Source organism: Schistocerca serialis, chromosome 4 (assembly GCF_023864345.2).
Source record: "Schistocerca serialis cubense isolate TAMUIC-IGC-003099 chromosome 4, iqSchSeri2.2, whole genome shotgun sequence".
Taxonomy (NCBI): domain Eukaryota; kingdom Metazoa; phylum Arthropoda; class Insecta; order Orthoptera; family Acrididae; genus Schistocerca; species Schistocerca serialis.
In genome coordinates this window covers 199,164,557-199,182,778 of record NC_064641.1, presented here as the reverse complement: position 1 = coordinate 199,182,778, position 18,222 = coordinate 199,164,557, and the positions used below count along the sequence as shown (strand labels likewise).

The following is an 18,222-nucleotide window of genomic DNA, read 5'->3' as shown; positions in this document are numbered from 1 at the left end:
ATTACAGGCCACATATCCTGTGGATACACGTTATGCACTGTAATGCAGTGGTTCCATTGCCTTCGGCATCCTAATGCCGTTGGTCATTGCTGATTGTTCCGCCTTTAGTGGCATTTTCCAACTCCAAGGACAGGAGGGTGCCCTGAACCTCGGTTCGTTGCTCCGATCACTTTCAATAGATTGTTGGCAGAATGAAGGTGAGTGCTTATGCCGAACCTATGACCGAGGATTTTCTGATTACTGATCAAATGCGCTTTTCCTAGACCATGAGTTGTGTATACCTACCGATTCTGTCCGACAAATTACCGATGGTATTGGAGTCGGGCCACTTAGGGACCATAATATTCACTCCAATTGCGCAGAATGTTCCTCAAACCTGCCGCAAACAAATGTGTCACTGGGGCATGAGGCTCTGTCATTCATAAATATTCAATAGTTTTTTGGGAAAATGATGTACCTGAGCGGCTTCAATGACCTCCAAGAAGTCAAATGTAGACATTTACAGTCAATGATCGATTCAGTTTGATCAGAGGACCCAGTCTATTCTGTGGAAACACAGCCCACACCATTATGAATTCATCAAGTGCTTGCACAGCGCCTTGTTGACAAGCTTTCTGGTGTCCACACTCGATACCTACCATTCGCTCTTACCAACTGAAATAGAGACTCACCTAACCAGGGCACGGCTAAATAGTCGTCTATGATGCAACCGGTATGGTTACGAGCCCAGGAGAGGTGCTGCAGAGGATGTCATGCTGTTAGCAAAGGCGCTCAAGTTGGTCGTCTGCTGCCACAGACCATTAAAGCCAGTTGTCGCCACACTGTCATAACGGATACGTTGGTCGTGCGTCCTACTTTGATAGCGACGGTTATTACACGCAGTCAATTGAAGACATAAATTCTGAAAATGAGTCCGTGATCATATCGTGATACATTATTTTACAGGTCCGTTTTGAATACACCAACTTGACTATAAGCGATTTCGGCAACAGCCACCTTCAGGTATGTTAGAGACAAAAACAGCAGTTAACCAACTAAGTTCAATTACCTGAAACTATATCGTTAACAAACCTCTTGGTGCATAAGAAAAATAAAGAAAAAGAAATATTTACGTGATGAACAGTCATACACGCCATAAAATATTCTGATGTAGGTATCAACGTCAAATTATGCATATAGGTACATAGTAAGAGCTGGTGATGACCTAGATGCGTGTGGTATTTATATAAATGAGGCCAGCAGAATACACTATAGCCTGGACACATGGGTAACCAGTATCGCAAATTCAGTAGTTAAAATGCTGTATACGAAGCGACCAATTAGAATTGCTTCATATTGCAAAATGGGCGTCTGCCAATAAAAAAATGGTTCAAATGGCTCTGAGCACTATGGGACTTAACATCTGTGGTCATCAGTCCCCTAGAACTTAGAACTACTGAAACCTAACTAACCTAAGGACATCACACACATCCATGCCCGAGGCAGGATTCGAACCTGTGACCGTAGCAGTCCCGCGGTTCCGGACTGAGCGCCTAGATGCAAATAAAACATATACTAACATATAATATGTGGGATGGGTCCATACTTAAACCCACATAGAAAGTGCAAATAGTAATAATGGGAAGCTCAAAGCCTGGCAAAGTCAAACACAGAATTGTATGAAAGCCAGTATAAAAAGTATGAAACGAAATCACATCTATAAACCGAAACCTTCCAGCATGACAAAATAATTCAATCATAACTCTAAGTGTAAGGTAATTAACGAAACAGTGACTATAAATAGTTGATGTAAGAGTAGACGGAAAGCAGGAAGTCAAACATCAATTTGAGGACAAGGTGGGCAATCTCAAGAACATAAGAAGGCAGATACTGACATGTATCTTCTGAATAAGGGTTTACATTTTAGTATTACTCCGAAATTAAGTCCTGACATAGTCAAAAATAAGTTTTCAGAATTAAAAATTGCTTGTGACACAGCTAAACTTAATAAATTTGATTAAATGGACACGGCAGGTAACACTAGCGAGTCTATGTCCGAAGTAGGTCGCTATGAACGTAATAATGCCAAACATTTAGAGGCACTTAAAAGCCTAACTCATAGAATGGGATGTGCTATAGTGGCGATGGCTGACAAACGATTACGATTACGAGTACATCAGAAAAACTGAAAACTTTCTTGCAGATAAGAACATGGTCGAGGTGGAGAGAAACACTGTGAAAAAATTTGAGGTATAAGGTCAACAACTGAAAACACTATCCTTTATTTTCTAGATGAGAAAGAGAAACATAGATTAAAAATGATGGAACTGCCCATTCCTGCTCTTCGTTCGCAAATTAATTTACACAAGATTTGATATGAATTTGTAAGCGATGTTAAGGATATACCTATCCCAAATTGAGCTACGTTGACCACTTTTGACATTGTTAACCTCTATACCAATGTCCCAGTAAGTGATACATTGAGTATTGTAAGGAAGAGCTTGCTAGCATACAAGAAAATTATTCAAGGGGAATTAGAAGAACTCTTGGAAATTTTAGAATTTATGTTGTCATTTAGTTATTTTATGTTTAACTACGACATTTTTCATCAAATGTGCCGAGTCACAATGGGCAATAGTTTGTTTCCAGAATAAGATTTTCACTCTGCAGCGGAGTGGCGCTGATATGAAACTTCCTGGCAGATTAAAACTGTGTGCACCGACCGAGACTCGAACTCAGGAACTTCGCTTTTCGCGGGCAAGTGCTCTTCCATCTGAGCTACCGAAGCACGACTCACGCCCCGTCTCACAGCTTTACTTCTGCCAGTATCTCTGGAAACATCCCCCAGGCTGTGGCTAAGCCATGTCTCCGCAATATCCTTTCTTTCTGGAGTGCTAGTTCTGCAAGGTTCGCAGGAGAGCTTCTGTAAAGTTTGGAAGGTAGGAGACGAGATACTGGCAGAAGTAAAGCTGTGAGACGGGGCGTGAGTCGCGCTTCGGTAGCTCAGATGGTAGAGCACTTGCCCGCGAAAGGCAAAGGTCCCGAGTTCGAGTCTCGGTCGGTGCACACAGTTTTAATCTGCCAGGAGGTTTCAATAGTTTGTTTGTAAATGAACTAGAAACGCTGGCGCTTGCTAAAAAATTTCTGTTACAGACAATCCGTAGACATCATATTACTGTACGAAGATGACCAAAATGAAATACGCGAGGTAGCAGGAGGAATGGGTGGTAATTCAGAAAAACTAAGTTCACGGTGGAACTGGAAGAAGAACGAAGTACGTGTTTTTTGGATCTTAGGTTAAGAGAGGGAAGACGTAAGATCAGCATATATAGGAGGACGACGGCTACTCACCCTATTATAAATGTGAAATCCTGTCACCCTGAGGAGTATAAATGGGCATGTTTCAGAGTCTTGATCAACGGGGTGGTAAAACTACCATTCACTCCTAAAGACAAACTGTAAGAATTAAAGTTGATTAGACAAGTAGCCAAGGCAGACGGGTATAAGGACCGTCATGTACTGAACCCGTATAATAAACTAAAGTCAAATATATATGAAAAGGAGGAACAACAGATCTAGAGGGCATATAGTACGTTGCTAGGTCATGCAATCGTGCATTTTCCTACAGAACTGCACACAATTTCAGAAAAATTACAGCGAAAATTGGATTTCAAACGAAAGGTGCAATAGATTATAGCCTAATTCACAAAGTTGGCAACAACAGCAACAGACATTTAGATTCTTGTCTCCATAAGAACAACTGCCACGACTATGACAAGTTTTATATAGGTCAGTCGGAAAGGAGTTTCAAGACTCGTGTTAGAGAGCATACCTACAACCAAAATAAGAGCGCTTTGCCACAGATTTGGATGAAGAAACACATCTGGGGGAGATCAGAGGATAATATGAGAGTATGCCATGGGCCCCCAAGGAGGCAATTACTGATCCTACTCGAGGAAATAATGATGTATGTACACAGAAAACGGCAACTGGAATTACTGCTGACTGAACAGAATGAGTTTAGCCTGAATGCTTATTTTGATGTGTTCAGAAACCTACTAGTTTGAGCAGCGTCGAGCGCCGCAGCAGGTCTTCGTGCTGTCGTGTGCGACGGCCAGCAACGGCGAGGAGACTGAGCCTTCTTCCTCAAGTTCTGCCACAGGAAAAAAAGCACTTCATACAGAGAAGCGACGAGATGGCGCCGTTGAGATCCTACTCGGGATGTATTATCGACTATCGACCTATTAATTAATAGTCACCGTTTCGTTAATTACCTTAGCGTTATGGTTGAATTGTTTTTGTCAATCTGGAAGGTTTCGATTTGTAGATGCCATTTCAAAGTTTTTATACTATATTTTAAACAATAGTATGTTTTACTTTGCCAAAACTGGAGCTTTCCATTATTACTATCTGCATTTTTATCTGGATTTTAAGTATGAATCTGATTCCACATATTTTAGTCAGTTCATGATTTATTGTCAGACACTCATTTAGCCTTGTGAAGTAATTTAGTACACATACTGCATTTTAACTAATGAGTTTGCGATACTGGTTACTCATGTAACCAAGTTATACTGCCTTCTGCTGGCCTCAGCTATTTGTACAAATACCGTACGCATCCTGGTCATCACCAGCAGTTACTGTATACCTACATGTATAGTTTGATACTGACAACCACATCGGAATATTTTATGGTATGTATGGCTGCTATGCATGTCTGTTAATCATGTACATATTTTTCTTTTTCTTATGTATCGCCAGGCTTGTTCCAGATTTGGCTTCAGGTTATTGGAACTTAGTTGGTTACACCACTGCTTTGTTGTAACCGATCTGAGGATGACAGTAGCCGAGACCTACAATAGTGACATGTAATAATTTGTGTGAATAAGAAGGACCTGTAAAATAAAATTCCATCAGTGTTGTTTGTCTGTTAGCACTGACGACTCTACGGAAACGTCACTGCACTCAATCGTCAAGTGAAGGCCGTCGGCCACTGCGTTGTCCGTGTTGTGAGGATTTCGGAATATTGAATTCCCTAAGGATTTCCGAATTGGAACGTCCAATGCATCTAGCTCCAACTACCTTTTCGCGTTCAAAGTCGGGTGGGAGTAATCACGTCGGAAACCTTTTCACATGAATCGTCTGGGTACTAATGACAGTTCCGCCAATGTGCTGTATTTTGGTAAGTTGTGTACGTGATACCACTGCCATATCTACATGTTCATATTACTATTATATGAGGTTTTCCACCTGAGTGTATTGAGACAGCGGCATGATGTGCTCAGGCAACATAACAAACGACGTTTCACTTACAGCGTGCTATATTGCATGTAATTATCACAATGTGCTACACGTTGCATAGATTAATTAATATTTGAGAGTTAACGCCGTACAGAAACAGATAATTGTTACGTACCTATTTCCTATGAAACCGAAATTTTGGTCATTATGAACAGACTGTATATTCAGTGGTATTGACGGTTCACCAGGAAATTACGTTATGGCTTCTTGCCTACATACTGATATTACTCGTTCGTTTTATAAAAGTTTGATGACTGCTAGAACATTTTCCCCTAATTATTCTAGCATTTAGCTAACGAAGGTTTTGCCGGCAGTAATACAAAGAGAGACCGTGCCTGCACAGAAATAGGAATAAATGCACGAGGCATGAAAAGAAAGCAATCTGACAGAACTGAAAATGTGCGCCCCATCCCGTGGCAGGCAGCAGTCAGAATTTTAATATCCAACTCTGTCGGCCACGGAGCTGGGGTGGTGGCAAAAAACTGTATCTCTGAACAAAAGGCTTATTTAAACCTGACAGTCGCATTTCCCAGGATTATCGGATATCGTGCCAGTGGCTTGATTCGTCTGTCGTTAGGTGGAAAGAAAGAAAGAAGGGGAAGGACACGAGAACACTGCGTATCTCAAATTCTGCGCTGATTAGTGGCTTATGGCGCTAAACGGTGAGGACATCAGAGCCCTTTCATGAAATAAATAGAGACAAGGCAGGTGAAAAACGATTAAAAACACAATAAATTTGAAAACCGAGTTGTATCAGCACGAATTAAAACTTCAACCCTGAGATTGTAAGAGGACAAACCGTAAGACAAAACACAGCAGAGTAACTATACTGAGTCACGGATAAAAAACCAGTAACGGAAAGGAAGGCTTGCCAAGACTGCCTTTGTCCTCGTCATTCGAAAGATTGCAAGATTGACATCCATACAGCACCTATTGATAGCCACCATCTTGTCACTCATTCCAGAAAGACACTCATCATTCCTCCAAGGGATAGGTTTTTCACCATTCTGCTGTCCTTCTGGTTAAGCCTAGATCCTGTTCCCTTCAGAGCACAACATTCCATTGCGTGGTGCAAGGTGATCACTCAAGCATTTCGCCTGCTGGCATCACCCACGCCCCCAGCCCACGAAACCATAATTCGCCAAGCCAGTACGCAGCCAAGTGCTCGCCATTAGGAACGACCCTTGGTGAAGCGGGGTCTTGGGGGGTAATCTTGTGGCTTATCGAACGCCACGGAAGCACACCACTAATGGTTTAGTCAGAATGCTGGTGGTGGTGGCGGTAAGTTCCAGTGGGTCCAAAATCCTGAGGTCATCGGTCCCTAGGCTTGTAAATTAGTTAATCTAACTTAAGCTAACTTACGCTAAGGACAACACACACACACACACGCTCGACGGAGGACTAGAATCTCCGACGGTGGGAGCCACGCAAACCGTGGTTCAAATGGTTCAAATGGTTGGGACTTAACATCTAGGTCATCACTCTCCTAGAACGTAGAACTACTTAAACCTAACTAACCTAAGGACATCACACACATCCATGCCCGAGGCAGGATTCGAACCTGCGACCGTAGCAGTCGCGCGGTTCCGGACTGAAGCGCCTAAAACCTCTCGGCCACGACGGCCGGGGCGTGAACCATGACAAGGTTCCCTAGACCGAGCGGGAATACGTTTTCGGATTTACCACAGGACGTGGCCCTGCAAATAAGAACTTGCATTAAGTATTACAGGAATCTAGTATATTTCTTTGGGGCTTTGCTGAATTATTTAAACAGCCATAACATTTTACCACATTATTTAATACGAGTGGTGGTGCAGGAGCTAAATATCACACTTGTTCTCTGGTTGGGTCTCTGAAGTTTTCCGTAGTTTCCTTAATTCAGCCAATAAAATCATTTTCGTCCACCTCTATGCCCAAAGACAACTCGTATGGTGTCTATCAAAACCACGATTTAAATATTGGATTAAATTGTAGTCAGATGGTGCGTCACACAACAGTTACATTCACAGGACCCATCATAGATGCGAATCCCTTAAATGAAAATAATAAGGAAGTCTACATAAACCAAAACAATGCAGTTTTGAGTTATTAAGGTAAAAGCGTTTCATGAAGTTCGAAGACAGAAACTTTTAACAAATGTTTGTAATATCCATCGCTTGTTCACACACGCACATACACTCTAAATCTGTGTCTAAAATTTCATGTATGGATTAGATTTAAATGGCGTAAGGAATTGTATGTTAGTATTAGGTATGATGTAATACACTCCTGGAAATTGAAATAAGAACACCGTGAATTCATTGTCCCAGGAAGGGGAAACTTTATTGACACATTCCTGGGATCAGATACATCACATGATCACACTGACAGAACCACAGGCACATAGACACAGGCAACAGAGCATGCACAATGTCGGCACTAGTACAGTGTATATCCACCTTTCGCAGCAATGCAGGCTGCTATTCTCCCATGGAGACGATCGTAGAGATGCTGGATGTAGTCCTGTGGAACGGCTTGCCATGCTATTTCCACCTGGCGCCTCAGTTGGACCAGCGTTCGTGCTGGACGTGCAGACCGCGTGAGACGACGCTTCATCCAGTCCCAAACATGCTCAATGGGGGACAGATCCGGAGATCTTGCTGGCCAGGGTAGTTGACTTACACCTTCTAGAGCACGTTGGGTGGCACGGGATACATGCGGACGTGCATTGTCCTGTAGGAACAGCAAGTTCCCTTGCCGGTCTAGGAATGGTAGAACGATGGGTTCGATGACGGTTTGGATGTACCATGCACTATTCAGTGTCCCCTCGACGATCACCAGTGGTGTACGGCCAGTGTAGGAGATCGCTCCCCACACCATGATGCCGGGTGTTGGCCCTGTGTGCCTCGGTCGTATGCAGTCCTGATTGTGGCGCTCACCTGCACGGCGCCAAACACGCATACGACCATCATTGGCACCAAGGCAGAAGTGACTCTCATCGCTGAAGACGACACGTCTCCATTCGTCCCTCCATTCACGCCTGTCGCGACACCACTGGAGGCGGGCTGCACGATGTTGGGGCGTGAGCGGAAGACGGCCTAACGGTGTGCGGGGCCGTAGCCCAGCTTCATGGAGACGGTTGCGAATGGTCCTCGCCGATACCCCAGGAGCAACAGTGTCCCTAATTTGCTGGGAAGTGGCGGTGCGGTCCCCTACGGCACTGCGTAGGATCCTACGGTCTTGGCGTGCATCCGTGCGTCGCTGCGGTCCGGTCCCAGGTCGACGGGCACGTGCACCTTCCGCCGACCACTGGCGACAACATCGATGTACTGTGGAGACCTCACGCCCCACGTGTTGAGCAATTCGGCGGTACGTCCACCCGGCCTCCCGCATGCCCACTATACTCCCTCGCTCAAAGTCCGTCAACTGCACATACGGTTCACGTCCACGCTGTCGCGGCATGCTACCAGTGTTAAAGACTGCGATGGAGCTCCGTATGCCACGGTAAACTGGCTGACACTGACGGCGGCGGTGCACAAATGCTGCGCAGCTAGCGCCATTCGACGGCCAACACCGCGGTTCCTGGTGTGTCCGGTGTGCCGTGCGTGTGATCACTGCTTGTACAGCCCTCTCGCAGTGTCCGGAGCAAGTATGGTGGGTCTCACACACCGGTGTCAATGTGTTCTTTTTTCCATTTCCAGGAGTGTATTTTCTCCCATAACGTCTGTCAGAAAATGTTTTCGAAGAGTTCACTCACATTATTCTTCACTATTTACCAATGACTGCATGCTGCAAGCCGGCCGCGGTTGTCTCGCGGTTAAGGCGCTCAGTCTGGAACCGCGCGACTGCTGCGGTCGCAGGTTCGAATCCTGCCTCGGGCATGGGTGTGTGTGATGTTCTTAGGTTAGTTAGGTTTAAGTAGTTCTAAGTTCTAGGGGACTGTTGACCACAGAAGTTAAGTCCCATAGTACTCAGAGCCATTTTTTGCATGCTGCAAGTAGGAAATAAGTATGTGCAAGTAAAAATATGTTTAGCAAGAGTCCAATACATGTCGCTCAAAACTCACAAAGAGATATGACATTACAGGTGCATAGACACAAGTGAGACGCGGTGAATTATAGGAAGACCTGTGGATGAGGGCCGTTTGTGGTGCGACTGGGAGTGAACATTAAGAAATACGAATCACGTATAAATGAACAAAGAGATTCATTTCTGAATATAGTAACCGTCAGGAGTACCATCTTCAATTGGACAGGAACAACATTTATTTATTAATCACATGTTTCGGACTGCTTGTCTATTACCAACACAGCCTGAGGAATAAAATGTAAGAGACGTTACGGTATCTAGGAAAAAGGTTTATAAAATTGCATTCCAACAACTACAAGTGCTCTACAACACTCTAAAATGGAAGACACACCATAAATATAGGTCATATATGTGGAACATTGGCCATGACATCAACAACGATAGTGCAGCCTCCGCATGTGCTCATAGATAACCGTCAGAGCGAAATCGTCCTCTGGGCGGTGCCTACAGCATCCTCGTGACCTGAGAGGGCGCTAGTAGAGCCGTGAATCCAAGGACTGAGACACTTTGTTGGAACCCTAACAAGGTTTACAAAATCGTACATGATATACTTTGTTTACAAATTATTCATGGATTAAAGAATAAACATGTAAAACATTGACTGGGATATGCAAATATCAGGTATAATGACGCCAGGCATAGCATATTTGAAACGTCAGGTAGTAACAATATGTGATAGGATTTGTAGATACTTGGTAGTAAATAATGGTATTATTAAAATTAGTACAATTCATTCTTGTCAAGATGCTAGAGGTACAGGACTAAACTACATAAAAAGTAAGAAACTGCTTAGATGAATTACCTGTACATCTATGGGGTACAGTATATCTCACTTTAAGCCGTACTATGCTACAATCTGTTTACTTTAGGTGTCTAAAATCAATCTTAGGGCCCTTTACAGCTGTCTTAGGATGTGCCGGAGGTAATGTCATTTTGTCACACGTAGGTCCTACTTACATTTAATCAGGTTTTGTTTAAACCGTTCATTATTTGTAATGCTAGCACCTTATGAATAATTTGTAAATTGCTTGTAATAAAATACCCAAATCTTTAAAGTTAATGTTACTACACGACAATTTTAGAAAACGTCGTGTGTTTTGGTGTCTTTGGGACTTGATGTAGCTGCACATTTTATGAAGTACAGTCCTGTTTATGTAACATCTTGACAAGAATAAATTTTACTAATTTTACTAATTTTATTACTTACTACAAGGTATTTACAAATCCTATTACACATTGCCACTACCACATGCTGTGAGTGGCTTCATATTACCTAAGCAACTTGTCGACAATACATTTCATGTACGATGTTTCAAACCTTATTTTGGTTACAGCAAAATGTGTCAATCGTTGGACACGTGGCGCCACTACGCCCTCTCGTGTCACGTGGACGCCGTAGGCATCTCTCTAGGCCGTTTTCACTCTGACGGCTATCGATGAGCACATGTGGAGACCGCGCTATTTACTATCCCACATCTTGAAACTTCCTGGCAGATTAAAACTGTGTGCCGGACCTAGACTCGAACTCGGGACCTTTGCCTCTCGCGGGCAAGTGCTCTACTAAACTTTTTTTTTCGATATAGTTCGTTGCATTTGGTCTGGGCAGACCTCACAAGACATCCGTTCAAGTTGATCGTTGATTCCTTTACTCAGTTTTTTTGTTACAAAGGGCAAGCAGCCCTCTGACAGAACACGCTGAGCTACCGTGCCGGCGGACCAACTGAGCTACCCAAGCGCGACTCACGTCCCGTCCTCACAGCTTTAATTATTCTGCCAGTACCTCGTCTCCTGCCTTCCAAACTTCACAGAAGCTCTCCTGCGAACCTTGCCCGAGAAAGGCAAAGGTCCCGAGTTCGAGTTTCGGTCCAGCACACAGTTTTAATCTGCCAGGAAGTTTCATATCAGCCCACACTTCGCTACAGAATGAAAATCTCATTTTACCACACTTCTTGATTTCATGGCCAATGTTCTGCATGTATCTTACGACGGAACATATATTTTTGACTAGTATTAGTGTAGTAGAGCCTTCGTTGGTATTGTTATGCAATTTTGTAATAGTTTTTCTACGTACTGTAACATCTCTTGCATATAAGCCCTGAGATTCAGTAGGTAATTGACAAGGAATCCGAAACAGAGGATTAATAAACAAATTTCCTTCCTGTCCAACATCAGACGGCATTCAAAATGGTTATTGTATTCAGGAAAGAATCAATTTGTTCGTTTATACGTGATTAGTATTTGTAAACACTCACGAGAAGAACACGACAAGTACCATACTCGTGTTCCCATAAACTTCGATCACCGAAAGAGGATTCCCAATAAGAGAAAAGTTGTATGGGGTTAATTTTAGATGCTTGACCGTTTGTGAGAAAACTACGGTCAAAATTTTCGACGCACTCCATATGCCTTTCAACGCATGACAAGTCCTACCAAAGCGGTGGCACAGTGGTTAGCGTAGCGGCTTCACAATTCTCCACCCAGTGTTCGAAACACGACTTTTTTAAATTCATGTTAAAATACCATTGTCGTTATTCGTCTATTAATTGTCTGTTTGGTAAATAAATTTAAAACAAAGAAATAAAAGAATGAGAAAATTACTTGAAATCGTTTTCGGTGAAATTTATATAATGTGTCTTGAATTATAAACAACTGAAAGAGCCAGTTCTCGAAAAAGTGGTCAGTTGTGGGTGGTTTTCTGTGAAATTATAGTCAATAAGTTAAATCTTCAGTAGTGTTAATGATATTTCCATCCCGACATGTTTACGAAGAAATATCGCTGTGGTAAACCTGCCTGCGCGCAATGCTCATGGTGCTAGGAATTTCAATCTTTCGATTATTTATACGATCGGTGTCATCTAAGGGACGGTACAAAATCATCCTGAAGAATAAACACAAGAATAAAATGTAAGAATTAATGTACGAATTGAGGTAAGAACGAAATACAAGTATATGGAAATATGAAAAGCCTGTAACCACTGAAAATACCATGCAGCCATATATTATAGTAAACTAAGTTGCAGTTTTACAGCTAATATGACGTCCTTGTGTAATCCAGTTTGAAGGAAATATTTGTGTAATAAGCTTCTACGAACTTGGGTAGATAAATATAACAAAATCAATTTTAAAAAAGGAGTTTCCTATACGGGGCGGAAAGTTGTGAAGACGCGGCGCTACCTATTGTGTCACCGCTTTGATTCGACGTCCTGCGTCGTAAAAGGCATATGAATTACGGTGAACCGGAGGTATGTGTTCGCCTATATGGACCTATCTTCCACTAAGCAAAGTTACTGGCACGTGTCATGTCGTCGTCGTTAGTGGCGTTTTTCGCTCTGACGGCTATCGATGAGCATGTACTATCGATTAGCATGTACTATCACAAATACTCATTTCATGGCACATGCTCCACTTGCAAGATTTAAATTTATGGTGTATCATTTATTTTTGGATAGTATTAGTTATGTAGAGCCTATGATGCTTGAGTAATGCATTTTGTAAACAGTATTGCTATATACTGTAAACTCTTATATATTGTATACCACAAGCTGAGCTGGTAATGGACAAGAAGTCCGAAAACCGTGAATAATAAATATTCTTCCTGTGCAACTTAAGTTGGTTTTCGTAAAGGTTATTATAATCACAAAGAGGTTGCGTACCTATTCCAACGCCAGCAATCTGGAGAGAAAGAAGATTAAAAACTGGAAAGAGCAACTACAGTAAAATACGAAACGACGAACAATGTAAATAGCTCGTGATGGTAGTTGTATGCAAAGAGATTTGGGTTATGTTCATTGGAAGATGTTAAGGAAATGCACAGCGTGGTTATAATTAAACTTTCGCTACTTGAGAGGGCCCACATGATAACCGAATGATCGCAGGACAATGAACCTTTGTGGAAAGAGTTGTAAGGATATGCGAAAAAGGGATAACGAATAAGCCGCTAAAAGAACCCCATTTTAATTTCCACAAGAGAGGGTCACATTAGTTAATCGCATAAGAGAAAAATATGTTCAAAAGTCAGTGTTACATGGCCATTATTGGTGAATAATATTAAGTTTGTACAGATACCATTTAACAATATTGTTTGCAACAGTTTTCAAACGGTGGAACGTGAAACGTTCAGCTCATGTCTCACAGATCGTGCACTGCTTTAAGATAGCATATTGCCTCCATAAACGTCAGTCATGGCAACAGTAACTTCTTCAGTAATTTGTAGCGCAAGAGTATATCCAAAATCGCCAAATAATTCTATGTTGCGAATCATGTTATTCTTCCATATTGTTCTCCATATTCCTTTAATGCGGCGATACACACGAAGAGCAGCAGGACTACTGACGTTCTTTCGATGAAACAGCTTTCCGAGTAAAGTTCGACTCACCTTGTCCATACACATTGAGCCTGCGTGGCTCGTGTTCATTTTGCCTTGGCGGTACTCCCATCCCGTTTCTTATTCGATTTACTGGCGTCACTAAGTTGCTGGCTTGCCTGCCTGCCTGTGAGTGGCAGCAGCAGCGCTTATCGACAAAAGCTCTGTAGTACCATCTTTGCAGCGACCACTAGTATTTCCAGGTCGTCGTGTGTCAGGTGTTTAGTCGGAACAGAGCTGCAGTGAGGTCCGGACAGCTATGACTCGCCTGACCGTTCCTGACACACACTACTTGAGTGGGGACGACCTCGGTTGGTCGTTTGGTCGCAGGCCGCTTCTGGGTTCTCCGTGTGTGTCGACTTGTGACTGGTCCTTGTTGTTCCACAGTTACTGGTTTTAGAATTGTTTGGGTTGTTTTTGGAGTGTTTTCGTGGAACCGTGTGTAGCTTGTGTGGATTTGACCAAGTAGCTCTTTTAATGATGTCTGCATGCTGCATGTAGTCAGTCGGTTGGGACGGAGTAGCGAGGAAGTCTCCGTGGCACGGAGCCAGGCCAGGACTGCTGGCGCCGTGCAAGCGCTGTCACATTATGAGGCGCTAGATGCGAGAGCGACAACATTCATTGCCCACCGAACCTGGACGCTGAGGTCGAGTGATCAGTTAACCTGTTACGAAACGTCAACTATTGTGACATCTCTTCATTCATTTGCAGGTTGTAGCTCCCTGGTTCGTTCGGGCTAGCAGCAACGTATGATGTATTTGAGTCGGTAAAAATGTTGCAACCGTCTTCCTATATTGTGATTAATTATTAAATTGATTGTTACTTGCCAGTGAAGTGCATCAGCGGTATTTTCTGCCCTGTGTCCATTAACGCCTCAGTTACCTGCCCTGGTCGTTAGCGTAATTTTCTGTCAGTGTGCCTTTCCTCGTCGTGTTGATGCTGTCCAGCACAGCTTGTAGATTGACAGTCTTTAAGTTGTTTGGTTCATATTTTGCTTAGAGTGGTTATTGTTCCCTTGGCTGTTTTTAGAAGCCAATTTCTGAAGACGTAGTGCTGTTCGGATACTCATCCTTGGCTGATATTTTCCATCGTTGTGTCGTTGGTCAGACGGAAGGGAATTGGTTAAATTGTTGGTCGGTCCTTGGGCTATCCATAGTTTGGGCTGCCATCTGATTATTTAACTTCAGCTCTTGGCTGCCTGTCTCACCTCACCTTACATTGGAGCTACCTTCTCAGGCCGACACTTGGAACACTTCCGAGCACCACTTGTTCTGTTTGTTTTAGATTGTGATTTTCATTTTTAGTTTGAAGTATTGTGCGAGGCCTTCAGTCATGTATTAATTGAGTTCTTTTTAAATTTTACATAAAAGTCTTCAGTCATGTTAAATTAAAATTTTGAAGATTGATTTTATTTTAAAATTTTTTCTTAAAATTGGTTCTATCTAAAATTGTATGTTTCCAGGCCCTAAGCCATTAATTGTTTGATTTATTACGTGTGGCCTTCAGCCAAGGATTTACGTGAACCCCTTTTAATCAGGCCTTCAGATGTGTGTATTCTTTAAGGGATAATTTTCAATATGAAGGAAGGCGTTTGTATTAAATTGTTTGTCTGACTTGTTGTTCAGGCCTTCAGCCATTGTTTCGAATTTGTTTGTGGCTTTTCAGCCCTGCAATAAGTCAATATTTCTTTAATTAGGCTTTCGGCCATTCTCTTGTAAGTTGAAAAAGAAATTTCTTGGTTGGAAAAGTTGTTTATTATTGTGTTTTTATTGTAGTTGTCCTTCAGACGTGTAGTGTAGCCCTTCAGCCGCTAATTGTTTTCAATTGCATGTTTTTTTAAAGGAAAAAATTACCTTCTATTTTTAATTGCTTTTGATTTCTAAGCCAGGCCTTCAGTCATTCTTGTTGTTGGTATGGTTTTGGGCCTTCAGCCCAGAAAGCACCTCAAGTTCTTTAACTAGGCCTTCAGCTGTATTGTTTACTTTTGATCCTTTAGAACAATGTGTAAATGAGTGGTGCTTAGAAAATTAAGTTGTGTGTTTGATTGTGCAACTCACAGTAACTGTTTACACAATCATAATCTTATCTGTGCACCCTCTAAGTACCTACCAACTAGGTTCCACTTATGTTGACTACCTGCAACTGTACTGCACTGCACACTGTTTGTGTTCCAGTTCCATGTCGCCGTAGCAGTACTATTAGCAGGTCATAACACTAGCAGTGCTAACAACACAAATCCTGTGCTAGGAGGCCGAACATAGCTCCTATAAATTTAGGTTCCTACATAGTAAATATGTTTGCGTCTACACTCTCTTAAGTAGCGAATGTTTAACAGTAACCGCCCTGTATTTCATTCACAAAAAACTGGCTTAAAAAGCCTTCGTGGTGGTTTGGTATTTCTCATTTGTCTGGGCACTTGATAGACAGCGTTTACTGAAAAGGCAGAGAAGTAGCAATGAGGGCGGAGCATTTCGTCATGAATTCGTTTGGTAATAGTTACTCAGATGATCAACAAATGAAGAAACAGTCAGTCTTGGTTGCAGGGGTGTGTTTATTATTTTTCTACCTGCTACGCGTCTTGACGGATTCAAATTGACTGAATAGTAATTGATGGTAGATACATTTGATACCGAGCGTACAGGTCGTCCCAGCAAATAATTTCCCAGCTGAAACAGTCAAATAACTTGAAATCCCGTGCCCAGTACTATGTGCGTAGACCATACAAGACCGCAGCGAGACGTGAATGAAGAGAGTCAGTTCGATTCTGGAACGTGCCGCCAGAGATATGGAGCCATTCCGTGTCAAAGTGCGGTGGCTAACTGCGATAGGTATGTCGGATGAGGATCCATGGCGCATGCAGCCTGATCAAGGTGGGACCACAGATTCTAGACTGGATTTAAGTCCGGGCGAGGGCAGTACGGTAAACTCATCCTGGTGCTCTTCCAACCACATCCGTGAACTGCGAGCTGTGTGACGTGTTGCAATGTTCGTCTGTTAGTTGCCATCCTGCCGAGGAAAAATAAACTGCACGTAGGGTTGGAAAGGAAAGGAAGCATACTTGTGTTCATCCATAGTGTCTTCCACAATGTAGGGATCAACCAGAGAATGCCACGAAAGCATTTCCCAGACCACAACGATCACTCTGTAACGCCGGAAATGCATATCCTCCTATTTCCATCTATTGTACTATAATTTTTTTCCTTATTTTGTTACCTGAAGATATGACATTTCTGTGTCTTTATATATTGTAGTTGTTTTAATATATATATATATATATATATATATATATATATATATATATATATATATATATATATATATATATATATATATGTGTGTGTGTGTGTGTGTGTCGAAGTATAATTGGTTTATTTTGTAAATGTTATTTGTATTTTTACGCTGGGTGTGGCCTAGGGAAAACTATGCGATCGAACGATTACATCGATAGGTCGTGTAGAGAACCAAAGTGTTTAGGATATTGGGTAGTGTTAACTCCGCCACGCGGAGCGCGGTCAGAGCGGAGTCTGGCTGGAGTAGGGCGGTAGAGCAGGTGTGTTGTGTGACGCTCCCGCGAGTTGCCGCGCTTTCGGGGTTTGGCAGCACGTAATTGCGCGCGACTTGCGATGATAGTTTCTGACGCGGTGTCGCGGTGTCGCGGACGGGAAGCATTAGCTGGCGCCGTGGTGACCGTGTCGAGAAAAAGGCGCGCCAACATCCAGCTTCTGCAACAGCGACGGCCGACAACGAGTGACTGTCGCCACCTCCCCGATCGACGACTGCAAACCTTCAACCAACTAACAAGGAGGACTAAAAGCACGTAAACTTTTAGAACTATATGGCAGACCTCAGCTTTTCAGACTGTTGCATCACAAAATACAGCAACTTAGCATTAACCTTTGTTGCTCATTGTCCCAGTTACATTACGAAGCAGGATTCCTTCCTTTTCTGGAATGAACCCGAGTGTCGTTGAAATTCATACGCCGGCATTAAAGTAATATCATTCGATTTCACTGCTTTAATTTCAAAGTTCAGTTAAAGTATTCATAGCTGGCTACAATATTTAGATTACACAAGCAGAAATTAAAGAGTGCGAGTTTTGTTACCGTATTTCCGCTTACCTGTGACTGCAGCTCAGCTTGGTACGTACTAAATTTTACTATTGTTAATTGTTCAGAATCATTTAATTGAAGTTCAGAGTTAGGTCTCTTATTTCTAAATTGCGTAGATTCAAGTAGCTTTTGAAATTATTGTTGAGGTAGCCCAAGACTACCCTTACTTTATTGAATTTCGTAGTGCTTCAGAAACAATTCACTATTAATTTCAGTCACTAAATTAACTTTCAGTTTTCCAGTTTTATTAATTCTTTTGCCAAATTAAGTCAGAGTGTAGCGAAATTTATTACTGCCGACAAACATTCAGTTTTCACACAACACGCGTCAACCTTCAGTTGCCACGCTTTTAGTGCTAATTACATGTGCATTAATCTTTCATTTTCAGTTATTATAGTAGTT

General features: G+C 42.4%; 1 protein-coding gene and 1 non-coding gene across 2 annotated transcripts in view; one reads left to right on the top strand and one right to left on the bottom strand.

The window, feature by feature from the left end:
- The window catches only part of LOC126473887 (dipeptidase 1-like), an 804,013-nt gene that overhangs the window by 440,614 nt on the left and 345,177 nt on the right, over positions 1 to 18,222 (bottom strand). The window lies entirely within an intron of this gene.
- Trnas-cga (transfer RNA serine (anticodon CGA)) lies at positions 2,972 to 3,045 on the top strand. Its single transcript has one exon. It is a non-coding gene; the product is annotated as a tRNA-Ser (tRNA).